Raw genomic sequence first — 10,632 nt, 5'->3', positions numbered from 1 at the left:
TATTATTGATGTGTTAAGTATTGATTTTGTCTTTTAATTAAATAATTCAATTCAGTATTTTTTTTAAACAATCCATGTATTTGAAGTTGGATGATCGATGTTACGTTATGTAAAACAAATCCCACGGTAGTGATAGTTCATACTGATGTACCGTTTACACGCGATGGCAGCGAACTATCACTACAGCGCTGCAATCGTGTTGTACATGCACGTGCTGTTTTGAAATATATCTTCAGATTTAGTCATCGTCTAAGCTTTGATTGAAATAAACTGCATTTGGCTTTAAACACAATATTATTTCCGATATGTTTCAATATTTTAATTATGTTTTAAAGCGTAAAACAAACATAAAACTTGATAAATGTATCAGGAACAAGCCATTTCTGGAATGACTTTATGGAAGCAATGATGCATGCTTTCATGAAATCATCAACACAGAAAATAAAATTGTCAATATTGCAGATCACGTGACTAGGGAAATGTCAAATGAACCATTTGAAACTTCCTTGTTTTAATCACAACACAGTTGCGCTGGACGAACACGTGTTAAAAATGAGGAGACAGTACCGTGAGAAGAACGCCGGATTGGTGCTGTAAAGGGATCGGGAAAGGGTTACGTAATGTTAATTATAACAGTGTCGAAACATGGCTGCCTCATCGATAACTTAGGAGAGCTCGGTCGTCATTTGATCTCTGAATTGAGTCCAGTTCATGTTCATGTTTGTCGAACAAAATGTGTACAACAATTTGATAACTGGTATCGAGATAAAAAGGAGAATAGTTAAATTACTCAATCATGTAAGCAATTCTAACAAAGGCAAAAATCAGCCAGTTATACGGATTTCTTCCAAAGACAATATCAGTTTCCTATGCTGGTACCTCAACATAAAGAGTAATGTCTCAAACGAGCTATCGTGTGATAATGTAACCCAATTGTTAGTTAAACCGAACCGTAAAAACGTCAGACAATTTGTCTATTCCTCAAAGAAGATACTTACCTGTCTGACCCTCTACAAAAGACCAGGAAACCTGTACTGAATGGTACCTTGTGACACAGGGAAAACTTACTAGATTTATATTCCAAAAGGACATTGTGTTAGATGACAGAAACCATACATTGTAGCTGCTCCGAAAGACATTGTGTTAGATGACAGAAACCATACATTGTAACTGTTCCGAAAGACATTGTGTTAATGGCGGAAACCATAGATTGTAACTGTTCCGAAAGGACATTGTGTTAAAAGACAGAAACCATACATTGTAACTGTTCAGAAAGACATTGTGTTAGATGACAGAAACCATACATTGTAACTGCTCCGAAAGACATTGTGTTTAATGGCGGAAACCATACATTGTAACTGTTCTGAAGGACATTGTGTTAAATGGCGGAAACCATTCACTTTAACATGCGGGGACATGTAAACTAATAAATATGATATCAATATGCTATAAATGGACACAAAGAGACAATTATACATCTGTCTACGCTTCATTAAACAATGACAAAAGACTGGCGAAACCATCGGTCTCTCTGAATTAATATGAAGTATAACATAACATGGGTATACATGTACGTTATGCGTTACAGGCAGAGATAGATCGATAAAATATGTTGCATAAATGTTGGGAATTAATGATTTATTTAATTTTATTCTAAATTGCAGTAGTATTGCGTTCGAATGCAATAACTATTTTTACATGTGTCATGTCTGCTTCCAGTTACCGTGACATTGTTTCAAAATAACTATTGAATACATATTCACTATGCATAAGGATTAAAGTATAGTTGCCATTATATCGTATGTGTTGCAAGCTAGATGAAGAGTCACGACATTTTCCATCATCTGGGTATTTGTATATTAATAAGTTTTATAGTAACTGGTCGTAATCTACGATCAAATCGTTCCATTCAGTTTTACTGTCAGAGAAGTCGCATACATGTTAGGAAGTATAGTGTTTCAAACAGGATTCAATATAATTTTAACTTCTGATCTTGTTCAAGACAGTGATATGTTTTATTTGTCTCTTGCTATGTTCAAAGTACGACTAAGGAATACTGTTTTACACTAGTTCAATATATTTTATATATACGTCTTTATTATCCTCAAGTAAATGTCCATGAATTTGATTGGTTAAGAGACAGTTAGACAAAAGATGCTGTCTCCTTTCTGAGATACATTGATGTGAACAAGCGAGGATGACATTGACATGAGATAGTGAAAAATACCTCATGCGCAGAAAGCTACGTAACAATTTAACAATCACCGCCTCAGATCCGGTCACTAGAACGCTTACTACTATGACGACATCGACGGAGCGCTTATTCGACACCGATTTGTTAAACGCAGAAACAAACTGTCAACACGTCGAAGTTCGCTCCTATTTCGGTCGAGGGAAACAGTTCACCTGGTCAGTACCAACACCTTGTGAAAACAGTTTTGACTGTTGACTGATGAGCTGTAAACTGTCACATGCTAAAGACTGTAATAATTTCTGAACTAATGCTGTATTTGTTATCCTATAAATGGACCCTGAGTTTCTAGAATTAGAAATCAATAAATGTAATGTCACATGCAATTAACGTTTCACAATATTAAGGACAAAAATGAAAACAACGAGAAAATCGTAAATCTTACACCGAAAAAAATACGATCCATATTGACTTAGTAATCCGGGGACACAATTTTCGTCTGTGACCTAGACGAACTATCTTCAACCCCCGATCGGACGTGAAAACGTATGTGGTCACCAGTCCTGTCACGTGGGATTTCTCCGGGTACTCCTACTTCCTCTCATAGAACGATCTCACTTCCATCCGGGTCATCAGAAATGATTAATACAAGCCGATGTAACTTGTATAGTTAAAACATGTAAAGGACTTGTGCTTTCATTTTAACGGTTGTTAAAAGAATTACGCCTCAAAATCTTATATAACCATTTCGTGCTAAGCCAAAAAAGATAAAACTCTTGTAAGTTGTTTCTATCTAAATCCCTCATTTCTTTGAGAAGAAGTCAGCGTTAGATCATGTTGACGTATTTAGATCCAAAGATACTATCTATACCTTACATAATTGCTGTCCCAAAGTAGGCTTTGTCTGAATCATTTACACTTGTTGTCAATGCTGGCTTTTTATATTGCACGTTTAATGAATATAAACGACATTCCTCGAAATTTATCGTACGGTTAATTTGACTGTTTGGTGACGCTGACGACAGCAATTAAATCGCAAATTCTATTTTTAACGATACGAGAGGTTTAACAAGCTCATCGTAACAAAATGGCGACAAGCTACACTTATATCATATATTAACGATATGTCAGTAGACACGTGTTTCCATGCAATACGCTTAGACAAGAACAGGCAATTTGAAACAGAAAAATCGTACATTTACAAAACTTTAGAGGAGTTCCGAAATGTACACCATAAATTGACATGTGCATGTCAAGATACCATTCAAGGCAAAAGCGTGCTCGACCTTGGATTGGAAATCTTCCATCAGAAAACGCTTTGGTAGAAAAAAGGACACTGTTGTTGTAAAACTACAATGTTCATGAAAAATACTACCTTTAAATATTTAGACTTGCAAGAGAAAATTTCATGAAAATAAAAAAAAATCCAGTATAACGAAACTAGGTGTTTTGGGAATTATTGGCCTCATCAAGGACAGAAGTCAGGGCCAGACGAACTCACGTCCTCATATTGCGGACCAAAATGATGAAGAATATGTTTTTTATTTATTCTACAATTTCGGAGAATCATTTCGACCAGAATTATGAAGAATGTGTTTTTTATTTATTCAACAATTTCGGAGAATCGATTATCGTCAAACAAAAAATACAAGACAGATAAATTGATACACAAATAATGAGGCAATCAATTATATCATGTTTAGTTGTCTTCCGGTCGATATCCTACAGGAGGTCAGAGGTTAATCAATACTCGTGTTAACCTTCGGTCAGATTTGGCCGTGGTCTGATAACTGATCAATGTGTATTATGGCGGGGATGACCGCGGTATGTTTATTTCTGGTAATCAAAGTACAAATATATCACACACTGGACCCCAGACAAACATCTCCGACCAAATGGCTGCCCGGTCGTGATAGACCATCTGGTATCGGAATGTCATTAATCTACGTTCGGCGTCTTAACAAATATCAGAACCTAACGAATTTGGGTATTTTCTTTTTCCTCACAACTTGATACATACACGTTAATATTATATATATCACAGCAGATGTTTTCCATCAGCGGAGGTTCCTACTTCTGGCTGGAATGCACCCTCTATTTGGATACTCTTTGCTGATAGCAGTTTTCTTCTATATCTTTGTCTTATCATTAACGTTGGATCGGAAACATATATAGCTGTTTATATTCTATCGTTATAGTTATCTTCTGATAATCGGTTTTTACAAAGCATGAATGTTTCATATATGACGTTGGAACATACCTTTTTATTCAATATAAACGTGCATATTTTAGCGGTAATCCTATTTTAGCCATAATTTGTTTTAGGTAATAATCCTTTCTAAGCGATAGTTCTATTTTAGCAATAATCCTTTTTAGCAATATCCTATTTTGGCAATAATCATTTTTAACGGTAATCCTTTTTTAGGCATAATCTATTTTGGCGCTTATCATATTTTAGATTTTAGCGATTATCATATTAACACCAAATAAATAAAGATGGCGTTAATTGTATTTTCTATATATTGTTTTCTACGACAGGTATTTGGGTTCTGCTAATTCATTAATCCGCTAATCTGTTAATAGAATTACATTTTTAAGTTTTTACCAGTGAAATATCGAAAACAATTTATTTTTGCCAGATTGATGCTTTTCACTCGTGTAAAATATCACCTTTTTATTATTTCAAAGCACTTCTTACAAGCGACTATGGAAGAACTTTAAAGATCTCCCCGAAGATATTGCTATAAAATGTAATAAACAGAATATCTAATAGTATCTTCAGTAATACCAAATATCCTTTACTCGTGTTGCTAACATTTTGATATTTTCATTCGCGTTACCCACTCGTGAATAAATATCAAAACATTAGTCCCACTTGTGAAATATATACCCTCTATGTGTTCGAGAACAAAAGGTCAATGGCAGCGATGATTAAACATGTATATGGTACAGCAGTTTGATGTTCGATAAACCGTGTTCCAATTCTCACCAACTCACGTGTGTTGATATTCTGCTGCATCCTTCATCTTAATCCTAAGTACATGGTTTTGTACTTGTGTAAATACACCATTCCCCCTTTAACGAGAATTGACGACATTAACAAAATGTTAATATCAGTAGTGATGTATGGGTGCTCGGGACATAACTACCCTAAGGAAGATGTAAAATGCTACAAATTGTATAATATGTTCCGTCCCGCTTCGGTTTTAATTAAAAAACGGGGAAAATAAATCTTATCATACGATACGATGTGATTTATGCACCGTTTAACAATCTAATAGTTTTGTAAATTGTTCTGTTCCATGATAGCGACAGACATCTCAGAACAGACGTTAGGGTATCATAATGTTTGTCTCCATACATCATACAATATATAAAATACTTAAACAGATAAATAACCTAGTTTTCTTTTTACTTTCTCCACGAATATGTTTGAACTGGTTTATAGAAAAGGTTAACATATTAACATTTTTTTTTTTCGGTCTGGTATTATTATTATTAGTATCAAACATTCAATGTGTAACTTGGTGTGACGTAGTTAACGCTCCGTGTATTTACTTTGTATAACATATTAAACGTCCCATATGTTTACTTTGTATAACATATTAAACGTCCCATGTATGAACTTTGTATAACATATTAAACGTCCCATGTACATATGTATGAACTTTGTATAACATATTAAACGTCCCATGTGTAAACTGTGACGTATTAAACGTTTAATGTATTTACTTTGTATAACATATTAAACGTCCCGTGTATTTACTTTGTATAACATATTAAACGTCCATGTATTTACTTTGTATAACATATTAAACGTCCCATGTATTTACTTTGTATAACATATTAAACGTCCCATGTATTTACTTTGTATAACATATTAAACGTCCCATGTATTTACTTTGTATAACATATTAAACGTTTAATGTATTTACTTTGTATAACATATTGAACGTCCCATGTATTTACTTTGTATAACATAATAAACGTCCCATGTATTTAGTTTATATAACATAATAAACGTCCCATGTATTTAGTTTATATAACATAATAAACGTCCCATGTATTTAGTTTATATAACATAATAAACGTTCCATGTGTAAACTGTGACCTATTAAACGTTTAATGTATTTACTTTGTATAACATATTAAACGTTCCATGTGTAAACTGTGACCTATTAAACGTCCCATGTATTTACCTCGTATAACGTAATTAAACGTCCCATGTCTTTGGAACCACAAACCATAATACAATACACCTCACAGCCATTTCTACATTCGTGGGTTTATGGAAGTAATATTTATTGTTGAATATTTGTTGGAAATGTTTGCTGTGTTTTACGTTGTTTTAAATCCGATAGATAGAACCAAAGTTATTAATATCTGTTTCCTATATATATATATATATTTAACGTGTTATCTTTTAATGATCACGTTGTTATATATGTAACATTACAACATTACCAAGGTAACTGGCATAAACTGCGTCCCCCAATCAGGTGTCTAACGGAGATTAGTATGTTCTCTCTGTCACAGAAACCAGGTATCTAATAAAGATTAATATGTTCTCCCTGTGACAGAGACCTAGAAATCATTGACCTTATCCTCCTCTGTCCTTGTGTTCGCTCTATCCCTATACATATGGTAAATATAGCTTTATTTAGATTCGACTTTTATCGAATAGCGTTTTCTATGTAGATATCCCTATACCTATATCCTGGACTAGATTCCTCATGTAATTCATAAATGCGGTTTTATTTACACATTTTTCTTTTGTTTTCCTTTATTAACTAATTATGTTCAGTTATATGATTTTGAATTTATCATTATAACGAATCACAAGAATAACTATCCCATTATTCCGGCGGGAGTGACAAAAACAATGCTAAAGATTTGTTATAACAGCTTCTGAATCTAAACATAACTCCTAGAGACGTAATACACTGCTACGTGATGGGACGATGACAAAGACTGCAGACAATAAATATTACCCTTGTGACTTGACATTTTGGAATATCAGATTAATAGTTAGCTACCATGCTCTCTTAGGTACATATATAATCTGTTCGGTTTTGACCTTGATATATCTATATATATCTATTCCAAGGCTCGTATGTTTGATCTAATAACTGCGATGGCTGAAAACGGACTACCAAAATAGTATTACTAGTAACACATTCCCGTGTACATGTACGTGTCAAAACTGTGTAGGGTGTCGTTAGTTGAGCGTTTTTGACACAAAATGTGTACGTACAATTGTGTTGACGAAAACCTGTTACAAGTAACACTGTTTTGGCAGTCCGTTTTCGGCAATCGTAAATACCGTATTCTAATGGGTAAACTTTGTTCTTCCTTTGTTATCTGCTTTAACAACTTATCTTGCTGTTCACGATGTCAAATTGCATGCTTGTGTATCCGCAGTAATTTACATCAGAAGTAAAAAAAAAAAAGTATCTAAACAGAAAATCAACAGAGACGCTTTCCCTTCGAAACACATGGTCCTATTTGGTCTGTAATTTTCTTGAGTCTCCATGCAAAAACATTGTTAATATTTTTCACTCGTTTTATCGATTTTGAATTGCGATTTCGTTATTATGTCAGTATTCTCTGTTGTTCCAGAACAGCTCTCTGTACTTTTAACATTCTCGAGGTGGTTTCTTCCTGTCCTTTAGAAAATCGTTTGTTTATTAAATATACAAAATTGAATCGCAGAAGCCATACCAAAACACCGCTGAGCGAAACAAGAAAACAGGCAGTATTATTTACAATGTGTTTTAGATGGAAATGAATGAAGTCAATGTCGACCGCGTTGAATACTGTGAGGGAACATCCCTATTGTGGCATGGCTTATTGACGCTTTCTTTGTTTCTGTGGTATTTTATATAGAATTAAGTTTGATTTAGTATTGTTTAACGTCCTACCAACAGTTAGTGTCATTTAAGGACGGTCTCCTCTGTGTAGGTATGATTTTGTTTAGTATTGTTTAACATCCTATAAACAGCTAAGGTCATTTACGGACGGCCTCTCCTGTGTGGGTATAGTTTGATTGAGTATTGTTTAACGTCCTATTAACAGCTATGGTCATTTAAGGACGGCCTCTGCTGTGTGGGTATGATTTTGTTTAGTATTATTTAACGTCGTACCAACAATAAGGGTCATTTATGTACAGCCTCTCCTGGTCGAGATTTTCATTGTGGGGAGAGCGTGCGTTTCGGGAAGCTGTGGTATGTTCGTGTTTGTCTCCTTGTGATAGCGCGGTATCTATATTACTGTCTTCAGTTACATAACGTCCTCTTTATTTATACTTTGTGACACTGTATTCATATGTATTTGATTTGTTGAATGTTAATATATCAGGTTTATAAATAAATAATAATTCATCTTTATCGAACTCCTACACCGAGACCTTGAATAATATCCGGAAGTGGATTGACCTACTTTCCGTGAGCGGATGTATTCACCGCTTCACTTGTGTAATGTTCAGTAGCATACAGAAAGCCATTGATTAATAACACAAGTTCAATACCATCACGCTTGATGTACCACGTGAATATGATTTATCTATATTACACGGATCTTGTGAGTGTCGTCTAAATTTTGAAATCTATGTTAACACAATTCGTAGAAACCAATCGATTTTTCCATGTTTTAAATCAATGTCATAATATATCACGCATGCTCTTCTATTGAATAACGTGTTTCATAAGTACAAATTCATAGATCCGTCGCATTCACTTACGTAATACACCATCAAAATTGATATTGATTTTATTTTTAAATTTGTTAAGATGCTATCATTTCATTGTAAAGAATGTGCGGATGATTCAAAATGTTCCTAATGGAACATTATGTCCTAAAATGATCTTACAATATTTAAAGCCGGAATATTAACCGATATGTAATGAAAATAGAGTGAATATGCCTGTCCATCTATCAATTATGATAGAACAGCATCCAAGCAAGTGCTGCAGAGCGAATAAAAGGATAATAATAGGGGCTTTGTATCTTATGACACATGGCCATCATACCAATTACCCGTGATATAAACAGAAATTAAACGTTACTGTATGGACCATTTGGACAATACACATTTCGTCCTTGTCGAATATTCGCACAATTAACCGTATCACGCAAACACATGTAAAGTTATATCAAATTTCTTTTTCAAAATTCAACCATGGACTAACATTGATACAAATATTTTGTATTATGTTGATTTACGTGGTAGATGTTTCTAGGTCAGTCTGAAATATTCGTGTTTGCACATGCCAAGCATGCAATACTCTCCCTCGTCGGCGATGAACGAAACGATGTGTGAAGTGGATTTAATAATCTCTGCTAAGAAACATAATTTCAAATTAACAACATAGTATTTCGAGAATTGTAGTTTAATTCGAGGACCATGGAAACGTTTTATGGTCGTCGTCGAGGGCTTTGCCTCGATCTGTGTCTGTTCAATAACCTTCGGACGTGGAGTACGACAGTTGTGTCGGTAGTTCATTCAGATATTAAAAGCTCATAGCTACATGTCACTTTTTCTACGTCAGCGGTTCATGAGTGAGTTCATAGCAGTCTCGACAAGGTTGTCACTACAAGGGTGCCCTGACACTATTTTTAGCCAGTCGCGGCTGTTGCTCAGAACTATGAGCCTTGGTTAACACCGACTCTGAGTTGTCGCAAACGCTTTATTTATATGTATCGAGTAGGGTTGTGTTACTACTCAGGAGTTATAGGGTGAGTGTTACAGCTAGTCAGGGGCCGCAGTGGCCGAGTGGTTAAGGTGTCTCGACATTTTTTTTTATCTGCGAAACAGATTGGTTGTTATATAAAGTCCTATCTTCCAGGTATACAATCAGTGTACGAAGATCAAGATGAGAATATGAACTATCTTTCTGTCATTTATACAGCAATGAACACACGTATTCTGGCTCAATCAGAAAACATAAAGCGGTTCAGTTGTCATATACGCTTACCAGGCGCACGTATTCTGGCTCAATTAGAAAACATAAAGCGGTTCAATTGTCATATACGCTTACCAGGCGCACGTATTCTGGCTCAATTAGAAAACATAAAGCGGTTCAATTGTCATATACGCTTGCCAGGCGCACGCTACCTCACCTACTATACTCCGACAAATGAAACAGACTCGAATTCTTTGCCAGAAATATATGTATTTACTGGTCTCATTGTCATGAACATTTAACATTTAAATCACCTCGTTAAGGAGATATTCTCCAGATCTTATTACCCTACTACACCAGCCACTAAGTCAAACTACGAGGGAAATAACTTTGTCGATCTAACTACCACGTGCAGTCAACATGTTCGGAATTTATGGTCGACTACATTTGGACATACAAACTCATATGTCTGCTTCCTATTCAAAGATTGCTGGAACATAGAATGGGCGAGATAACCGCACTAATTCATGTGTGGCGTTT

The sequence above is a fragment of the Pecten maximus genome, chromosome 17, assembly GCF_902652985.1.
Source record: "Pecten maximus chromosome 17, xPecMax1.1, whole genome shotgun sequence".
NCBI classification, from domain to species: Eukaryota; Metazoa; Mollusca; class Bivalvia; order Pectinida; family Pectinidae; genus Pecten; species Pecten maximus.
This window is presented reverse-complemented; position numbering follows the sequence as displayed.